The sequence below is a fragment of the Scyliorhinus torazame genome, chromosome 16 (assembly GCF_047496885.1).
Source record: "Scyliorhinus torazame isolate Kashiwa2021f chromosome 16, sScyTor2.1, whole genome shotgun sequence".
Classification (NCBI taxonomy): domain Eukaryota; kingdom Metazoa; phylum Chordata; class Chondrichthyes; order Carcharhiniformes; family Scyliorhinidae; genus Scyliorhinus; species Scyliorhinus torazame.
This window is the reverse complement of record NC_092722.1, coordinates 8,450,462-8,460,312: the sequence shown is the minus strand read 5'-3', so window position 1 is coordinate 8,460,312 and position 9,851 is coordinate 8,450,462. Positions and strand designations below refer to the sequence as shown.

Here is a 9,851-nt window from a genome sequence, read left to right as displayed (position 1 = left end):
AGAACAAAGAAATGTACAGCACAGGAACAGGCCCTTCGGCCCTCCAAGCCCGTGCCGACCATGCTGCCCGACTAAACTACAATCTTCTACACTTCCTGGGTCCGTATCCCTCTATTCCCATCCTATTCATGTATTTGTCAAGATGCCCCTTAAATGTCACTATCGTCCCTGCTTCCACCACCTCCTCCGGTAGCGAGTTCCAGGCACCCACTACCCTCTGCGTAAAAAACTTGCCTCGTACATCTACTCTAAACCTTGCCCCTCTCACCTTAAACCTATGCCCCCTAGTAATTGACCAATAGTATATTGGTGAATTCTCGTTATTGTATATTGGTGAACTCTCATTGTGTTCTTCCTATAAGAAGAAACATTTCAGAAATAAACCCCGGGGCTTAGTTTCCTTTGGCCTTATTAATAATAATAATATAATAATCTTTATTGTCACAAGTAGGCTTACATTAACACTGCAGTGAAGTTACTGTGAAAAGCCCCTAGTCACCACACTCCGGCACCTGTTCGGATACACGGAGGGAGAATTCAGAATGTCCAATTCACCTAACAAGCACGTCTTTTGGGTCTTGTGGGAGGAAACCAGAGGAAACCATTGATCTGTGTTGCAATTTGAAGGATTTGTGTATTGATATCCTCTGGATTTCTTTGTTGGTGTCCTCCATTTATTTTCCAAATAGTATGTGACGTTATCTTTCCATAATGTAATACCTCACACTTACCTCTGTTGAAATTACTTTGCCATTTCACCAACTATAAATACAACCCGTTCTTGGGGTTGGTATTGACAACGTGCACTACAGCCAGCATTGAGTGCCCTCAGGAGCTGAGCTGTGCGAGTATTTTCTGTGTGTGAACCTCAGAAGTCAGGGTCAGCAGTTTACTGATCTCCGTGGAGGGGAGTGGGAGAGCTGGAGCAATCCTCATCTCAACCTATTCCCTGCAAAAGATCACTGGATAATGGCCAGGAATGAGAACTCCTGCCATGCTCCTCTTCCAACCAGATCTACTGAGGCCAGTTGGTATGACTCCAATATGTCCGTTTGCTCAGATCAGTGCAAATTAGCTACAAAGACTGAACCTTTATAGAATTGTAGATTGATTACAGTACAGAAGGAGGCCATTTGGCCCATAGTTTCAGTGTTGGCTCTCTATCAGAGCTAGTCCCACTGCCTTTCCACCTGCAAATGTTTGCTCTTCAGATTATTGTCCAGTTCTCTTCTGAAATCTGCCATTGAATTTGTGCTCTCTAGACCCAACCTGCAGGGATTTGGAAATGATAATAAGAATTTCTAAATATCAAGGCATTGCAGAATGGGGAGCCAGTAAAGGTCAGCATACCAGTGTAGTTCAGCATGCACAAGGGAGATAGAGCAATGGGACCTGGTGCAAGTTAGGGTACAGCTGTCGAGTTTTGGATGAGCGCAGGTTGTATGGGAAGTGGAAAATGGGAGGCTGCCCATGACAGTGTTGGATTAGTTGAGTCTAGAGGCAACAAATACACAAGTGAGGGTTTCAACAGCTGATGAGCTCAGACAGTGGGGGGGGGAGATGTTTTTTATAAAAGTATTTCCTCGTCGTCTCTTTGCCAATCACCTTAAAACATTTGTTAGATCAATTCCCTTCTTGGCTTTGCACTTAGCAAATGAATCACCAGAAATCTCAAGGGTTACTTGTCCCCTGGACTGAGAGTTCACTCATTATGAATCAGACTTTCTCTTTCAAATCCCTTTCTTCACTTTCCCACTGGGCTGCCGTCTATTTTCTCATTCTACTCCATTCTCTCATATGCTCCAATCCAGGCTTTCGTTCTCTCTCTGTCTCTACACGTTAACCCTGTTGTGGCGCTATAATAGGAGGAGCTCTGCAAAAGGGGTAAAGGTTTTGAATAAGGATTTGATCAATAGCCATTTAAACAGCCAGGAAGTGACAGTAATATATAATAGGGGATGTAAATGTTCCGCCATTGTTTAAACAGCCAGCATCTTACAGACTCACTCGTGATTTACTGTAGCCCAGTGCTAATTTAAAAAAAAAATCAATAAATAGAAACTCATTAAAAATTATATCATTTACATTTTAAAATATATATATTTTATTAAAGTTTTTTGATCAAACAAAAATTTCCCATTTTACAACTTTGTAATAATATATACATTGATCGTTTTTAAAATAAATAATATGCTAACTAACGGCAACTGCCAACAACAAAATAAGAAACAGAAATAGTAACTAAAATAGTAACTTTGTGAAATCAAATATAAATAACTAATATATAAACACATACATAAAACCCCTGAGGACCCAAATGAGCCCTCCCCCCTGGGCTGCTGCTGCTGCCTTTCCTATTTTCCCTTATCGCACTGCGAGATAGTCGAGGAACGGTTGCCACTGCCCGGTGTACCCCTGAGCCGAACCTCTTAGTGCATATTTTATCCGCTCCAGTTTTATAAACCCTGCCATGTCGTTGATCCAGGCCTCCACGCCCGGGGGCTTAGCTTCTTTCCACATAAGTAGAATCCTTCGCCGGGCTACTAGGGACGCAAAGGCCAACACGTCGGCCTCTCTCGCCTCCTGCACTCCCGGCTCATCTGCAACCCCAAATATAGCCAACCCCCAGCTTGGTTTGACCTGGACCCCCACCACCTTAGAGATCACTTTTGCCACACCCACCCAGAACCCATGAAATGCCGGACATGACCAAAACATGTGGGTGTGGTTCGCCGGGCTTCCCGCGCATCTCCCGCACCTATCCTCCACTCCAAAAAACCTACTCAGCCTTGCTCCAGTCATATGCGCCCTGTGTAGAACCTTGAATTGTATCAGGCTGAGCCTGGCACACGAGGACGAAGAGTTTACCCTACTTAGGGCATCTGCCCACAGCCCCTCCTCAATCTCTTCCCCCAGCTCCTCCTCCCATTTTCCCTTCAGCTCCTCTACCATCGTCTCACCCTCGTCTCTCATTTCCCTATATCATTTACATTTTAATAGATTATTATAGTAGCTCAGCAAAGCCATATTCCTGCAGTTAGTTTATATTTATTCCAGAACAAGCCATGTTATCATTAACCCTGGCCAGGGTGGCACTTTAGCACAGTGCTTCTGCCTCACGGCGGCGAGGTCCCAGGTTCGATCCCGGCCCTGGGTCACTGTCCGTGTGGAGTTTGCACATTCTCCCCGTGTCTGCGTGGGTTTCACCCCCACAACCCAAAGATGTGCAGGGTATGTGGATTGGCCACGCTAAATTGCCCCTTAATTGGAAAAAGATAATTTTCTAAATTTTTAAAAAAAAAATTATTAACCCTGGCTGGTGTGATGGACCAAAGGGAACAGGTAAAAATGTAATTTCAGTTCATTAACCCTGACAAGAATATCCAGTAACTTCCTTGGAGCGGCAATTAGCAGTGGAATGATACTCTGTATTGATTTACCTGTGGTTAAATTGTAAAGCACCTGCCTTGCCCGACCTTCCTGGCTCAGGCCAGAGTGAAAAAGAGAAGCGTGTCCCTGACTGCAAAAGAAGCGGAGCGAAGGAGGACACACACCCTTTTTACAACACTAGCTGCCGTAAAGCAGATGAGTTTGAAGCTTCCATTGACGAGGGAAAAGTAAATTTCTAAGGTAAGTGAATGAGATGTGGGTTGGACTTCGGACATAGACGGGCGGGCGGGTGGGGGGGGGGAGGGAGGTCTGGACACGGGTGTTCAGACATGGATGGGGGTGGTTCCAGACATTTCTTCGTCTTCATTATTATTGTCCCAAGTAAGCTTACATTAACACTGCAATGAAGTTACTGTGAAAATCTCCTAGTCGCCACATTCCGGGCAGCGGGGGGGGGGGGGGGGGGAAGAAATCAGACATTGGGACGTGTGTGGGGCATGGGATGAGTCGGGGGGGGGGATCTTTCGAGTCAGAGGACAGTCAGATCGGGGATGTTGTTCAGTTCAAGGGTGTCAATTGGGGGGGGGGGGTGAGAGTGAGGGGGGTTTGTAGTTTAGGTTGGGGGTGGTCAGGCCAGTGTGGGGTCAGATCAGGTTGGGGGAGGGGAATCCTGCGCAGGTGGGGAGTATTGTGCAGGCGGGGGCGGTGGGGCTTGGTCTGGTGGTCAAAATAGTTTTTTAAAATAAATTTAGATTACCCAATTAATTTTTTCCAATTAAGGGGTAATTTAGCGTGGCCAATCCACCTACCCTGCACATCTTTGGGTTGTGGGGGTGAAACCCACACAGACACGGGGAGAATGTGCAAACTCCACACGGACAGTAACCAGGAGCTGGGATCGAACCTCGACCTCGGCGCCGTGAGGCAGCAGGGCTAACCCACTGCGCCACCGTGCTGCCCATGTTCAAAATAGTTACTCTGAAGTTAGTGTTTTCTTTCTTCTGATGGAAGAATTTGGATGGTTCAGCCAGTTTTATACTCTGTGGTTATCGCTCAATGTTATAAAATACATCAATTTGATATTATCAGTTGTTAGCATAGCAGGGTCACTTGAGGCCTCATGGTGTGGTCATCCCTGCCCTTTAAGAGTTGCCCCACTGTAAGGATCCCAAGCTCAGGGTTAGGCTTGGCCGATGGTGGAAGCAGTGATGGTGGAGGAGCTCGGAGCTCGAAGAAGAATGGCAGGCAGAGAGAGGAAGAAAAACGCCCCTTGTCTTTTCACACACAGTCATTAATGCTCTTTGAAATGTTTTTAAAAATTCATTTACGGGATGTGGGCGTCGCTGGTTAGGCCATCATTTATTGCCCATCCCTCGTTGCCCTTCAGAAGGTGGGGGTGAGCTGCCTTCTTGACCTGCTGCAGTCCCTGAGGTGTAGGCACACCCACAGTGCAGTTAGGAAGGAGTTCCAGGATTTTCCCCCAGCGACAGTGAAGGAACAAAAATATATTTCCAAGTCAGGGTGGTGAGTGACTCGGAGAGGAGCGTCCAGGTGGTGGGACTCCCAGGTATCTGCAGCTCTTGTCCTTCTAGATGGCAGTGGTCGTGGGTTTGGAAGGTGCTGTCTAAGGAGTCTTTGTGAGTTCCTGCAGGGCACCTTGTAAATGGTGCACACGGCTGCCACTGTGCGTCGGTTGTGGAGGGATTGAATGTTTTGAAAATGGGAGAGGCCCTTTGAATGAGGAGGAAAATCCAAAACCACCAGTTGTGAAGGAATGAGCCTTCTAGGTCCCCATGAAAGTAATATACAAAATAGAGAAAACTAATTCAAATTAATGTCCATCGCCCTGTGCGCTTTAATTATTGATGCATATTTTAATAAATAATGAATTACTTCAGTAAACGTTAGTTCCAGTGGCCCAATTGTTAAAACAAAATGTGTCCAATCTGAATTAAATGAATACAATCCTGTCTGAGTTAGTGTGAGAGACTGTTACAATTTTGCTGCTGTTACAATCTTATCCTATCTTGCTGTTACAATCCTGCTGCTGTCCACATTGACTTAGTCCCTGTGTTTAAATGGAAACAAAGACAGTTCTGAGACCCAGGGGAGTTGTTATTTGGGTTCTGGGAGAACCATTCCGGCTGCGATACTTTGCACCGCCTTTTGCTTCTCGGATCTTTTCCGTGTCGGAGACGCTGAGCAGGAAATGTGGCGACAGGAAGAGCAAAGCGAAAGAGAAACAACTGCAGCCTGGTCCCGGCTCGGAGAGGGTGAGAGGAGGGGGTGGGGGTGGTGGTGAGAGGAGGGGAGGGGGTGGTGGGGGGGAGGGAGAGGGCTCACTCTGTGAGAGAGGAATGGGGAGAGGGCTCACTCTGTGAGAGAGGGGAGGAGAGGAATGGGGCTCACTCCGTGCATAGGGCTTTGTGCATTGCTGAGTCTGCCTTAGTCACTGCTGTGCTGTGTGTGTCGGTGATCTGCGCCCCCCCCCCCCCAATCCAAAGCAGAGCGTGAGAGAATGCCCTCCAGCAGCCTTTTATAAACTGCAGAGTTCTGCCTGAAAGAGATTAAAACAGATGAAATCATATATTTCAGAAGGGAAGGGGGGAAGAGAGAGAGAGATCAATGAAAGGGCTGTGGGGAAAGAGCAGGTGAAAATTGGATAGCTCTTTACAGAGCTGGCAGGGTGGGCCGAATGTTGAGTGTTTCTCCTGTTTTATTCCATTCCTGGAGGAGTTGTGAAAATTATTTCCAGTAATTACTCCAGCCCTTGAACAAAGAACAAAGAAATGTACAGCACAGGAACAGGCCCTTCGGCCCTCCAAGCCCGTGCCGACCATGCTGCCTGACTAAACTACAATCTTCTACACTTCCTGGGTCCGTATCCCTCTATTCCCATCCTATTCATATATTTATCAAGATGCCCCTTAAATGTCACTATCGTCCCTGCTTCCACCACCTCCTCCGGTAGCGAGTTCCAGGCACCCACAACCCTCTGCGTAAAAAACTTGCCTCGTACATCTACTCTAAACCTTGCCCCTCTCACCTTAAACCTATGCCCTCTAGTAATTGACCCCTCTACCCTGGGGAAAAGCCTCTGACTATCCACTCTGTCTATGCCCCTCATAATTTTGTATACCTCTATCAGGTCTCCCCTCAACCTCCTTCGTCAGGAACGTTTAAAAACAAAAAGGTGAATGCGTGGAGTTTGGGGCAGGGAATATACTTTCCCCATTGGTCTGGCCTACACTACAGACCTGCCTCACTCCACTGGAAGGGCAGAGCGGCCTGGCCATTGTGCCACTCACTCAGAAGCAGTCACTCGAAGAAGGTAGTCAGGGCAGTGAAGAATGGGCAGTAATGGCAGCCTGGCCCAATTGCTGCCAATGTGCCGCATACCATTTTGGGCGTTTAACTCCAGCGTGGTGCCAACCTGGATTTTCGAAGCGAGGACTGATGGTGTGTCAAAACGAGCGCAAAGAAATTTGAAATGAATCAGGCAGCGCCATGTGGAGTTCTCCCTGGGGCGAAAATTCACGGCCAGGCAATCTAATGATTGGGCACATGAGTAGTTTTGGCACTTCCAGCCGTGTCAATCCACCAGAGTTGGCAGTGACCTGTTTGGGAGGGGGGGGGTGCCTTTTCATTTGTACTGAGGATACCCATTCTAAAAAAAAACGATTGCCGAACTGTGTTGTGTTCACTGAGGGAGAGCCGCACTGTTGCGAGGTGCCAGCTTTTGATGCCATGTTAAACCAAGGCCCCATGTGCCCCTTGAGTGGACATAAAAGATCTAATGGTGCAATTGGAAGACGACCTGCTGACCTGGCTAATATTTATTCCTCAACTAACACCATTAAAACAGATCCTCTGGTTATTTAATTCCTGTTTGCGGGAGGGAGCTTGTTGCACACCAGTTAGCTGCCATGTTTCCTACATTACAACAGTGACTATACTTGGTTGGCAGTGAAGTGCTTTGGGAAGTCCTGGGGTTGTGAAGGGCGCTATATAAATGTAAGCTGTTTATATTTTTGAAAGCTTATCAATGTGTTTAATGGACAAGAGGTCACTTCCTGTCGTGAAGATGCTGACCCATGCCAGGCTGTCGTTTCAGAGTGTGAGCACATTTCACTTTAGCGGATGTTCTCCGGGTGTAAGGCGAGGCAGCGAGATTGCTTTTCACTCCAGCTTGGGCCTGTCCCCCTTCGTGTAGACGTCACAGACTTGGGAGCTCTTCCCACAATATTTGTCAGTCATTCTCGGTGGAAAGATCGACTCCCATAGCCAAGCCTGTACTTTCCTCTGACACGTTCTTTTGTAGCCAGCTACGCGGATCGATTGGAGAGGCTGGGCGCGTTCTCCTTGGAGGAGGGAAGGTTGAGCGGACAATTGATCGAGGGGTCTGGACAGGGTAGAGGGGGTGAAATTGTTCCCGTTGGCAGAAGAGTTGAGAACCAGTGGTTGCAGATTTACGGCGATGAGCAAAAGATGTAACAGTGAGCATGAGGAAAATCTCTTTTGCGTCATGCATGGTAAGGGTGTGGAATGCACTGCCTGAGAACATGGTGGAGGCAAATTCAAACTGAGCCTTTAAAAGAGGGTTGGATAAATTCTCTGAAGCGAAAGAACATGTAGGGCAAGGGGTGGGAGGCGGGGCGGCAAAGGCAGGAGAGTGGGCAGGTGAGTTACTCTTCCGGAGACCAGGCATGGATACGATGGGCTAAATGCCGTCCTTCTGTGCTGCAGCCATTTTGTGATCCCAGCTGGGATACTGCAGACGTATGAGCTCCACGGTAGCACAGTGGTTAGCACTGCTGCCTCACTGGGTTCAATTCCGTCCTCGGGTGACTGTGTGGAGTTTGCACTTTCTCCCCCGTGTTTGCGTGGGTTTCCTCCAGGTGCTCCGGTTTCCTCCCACAGTCCAAAGAAGCAGTTGAGGCTCCTTCATTAAATGTTTTTAAGATAAAGATAGATGGTCTTTTGAAGAATAATGGGATTAAGGGTTATGGTGTTCGGGCCGGAAAGTGGAGCTGAGTCCACGAAAGATCAGCCATGATCTCATTGAATGGTGGAGCAGGCTCGAGGGGCCAGATGGCCTACTCCTGCTCCTAGTTCTTATGTTCTTATGTGCAGGTTAGGTGGATTGGCCATGCTAAATTACCCCTTAGTGTCCAAAAGATTAGGTGGGGTTACTGGGTTACGGGGATGGGGTGGAGGTGTGAGCTGAAGCAAGGTAGCTCTTTCCACGGGCCGGTGCAAACCCAATGGGCCGAATGGCCTCCTTCTGCACTGTAAATTCTATGATACCTCTATGAAGCTCTGGGAATGGTGTGGGTTGGAAATCCTTTCCTCTGTGCCGGAGACGCATCACAAGACAGTTTAGAAACTGGGGCTAAAATTCAACATCAGTCGCTCCACAACCGGTGGCGGCTGATCTCCCTTTGTGTTGATTTTTGAACAAGTTGTGTCAGAGGCAGTTGGCCCCAAACCCCCAGCTTGTGTCTCTATTGAAGTTTAATTCCATCCCCTGTGCCTCAGAATGATTTAAAAGTCAGGCTACACAGATGTGAAGCTGTATCAACAGAAAACCAGAGGGCGGCACGTGGCGCAGTGGTTAGCACTGGGACTATGGCGCCGAGGACCCGGGTTTGAATTCCAGCTCTGGGTCACTGTCCGTGTGGAGTTTGCACATTCTCCCCATGTCTGTGTGGGTTTTGCCCCCACAACCCAAAGATGTGCTTGTTCCGTGGATTGGCTACATTAAATTGCCCCTTAATTGGAAAAAAAGAAATTGGGTACTCTAAAATTTAAAAAATCTTTTAAAAGAAAAACATAAATGATGCAAAATACTGCGGAAGCTGGAAATCTGATAGATAAATAGAAAATGCTGGAAATACTCAGCAGGTCAGGCGGCTATGGGGAGAGAGACAATCATTAACTCTTTCCTCATAGATGCTGCCTGACCTGCTGAGGATTTACAGCACTTTATGCACTAGATAAAGAAATAATGTACTGAACATCGATTCTAAAACAAGTGTTCCAAGAACTTCAAAACTGCAGTGGAGATTCATCATTAATCTGTTTTGAAAACAAAAGTAAACTTTGCGACTAAACCCATCACAGCATGCCGTCTCAGAAGCCCAGTTTTAAATTGAATCAGGCTCTGCTACAAGCTCTTTGAAAGAAAAATGAGCAGCCTGGAGATTAGTGAGCTAGAGGCAGATCCTTGGAGGAGGAACAAAATTTGGAGGGAGGATGACGATGAAGAATATGAAGCCAGTAATGTGATCAAAAGAGAGGCCAGATGTTGCTGTCTGAAGACAGAGGCTGGACATAACGTTCCAGCAAACGAGTATGAAATCTGTCCGCAACACTGGATCCCTTTCATGTCGAGGTGTTTTAGTGTTTTCTTGGACTTTTACCTCATGATGGCGGCACAGTGGTTAGCACTGCTGCCTCAC

General features: G+C 47.3%; 1 protein-coding gene across 1 annotated transcript in view; it reads left to right on the top strand.

Annotated features, from left to right (window-relative positions):
• Nucleotides 1-7,719: 7,719 nt before the first annotated feature.
• Nucleotides 7,720-9,851, top strand: part of nmnat1 (nicotinamide nucleotide adenylyltransferase 1) — a 68,275-nt gene continuing 66,143 nt past the window's right edge. The window contains exon 1 of the mRNA XM_072477724.1: nt 7,720-7,922. The gene's annotated coding sequence lies outside the window, so the exon portion shown is untranslated. The remainder of the gene's footprint in view (nt 7,923-9,851) is intronic.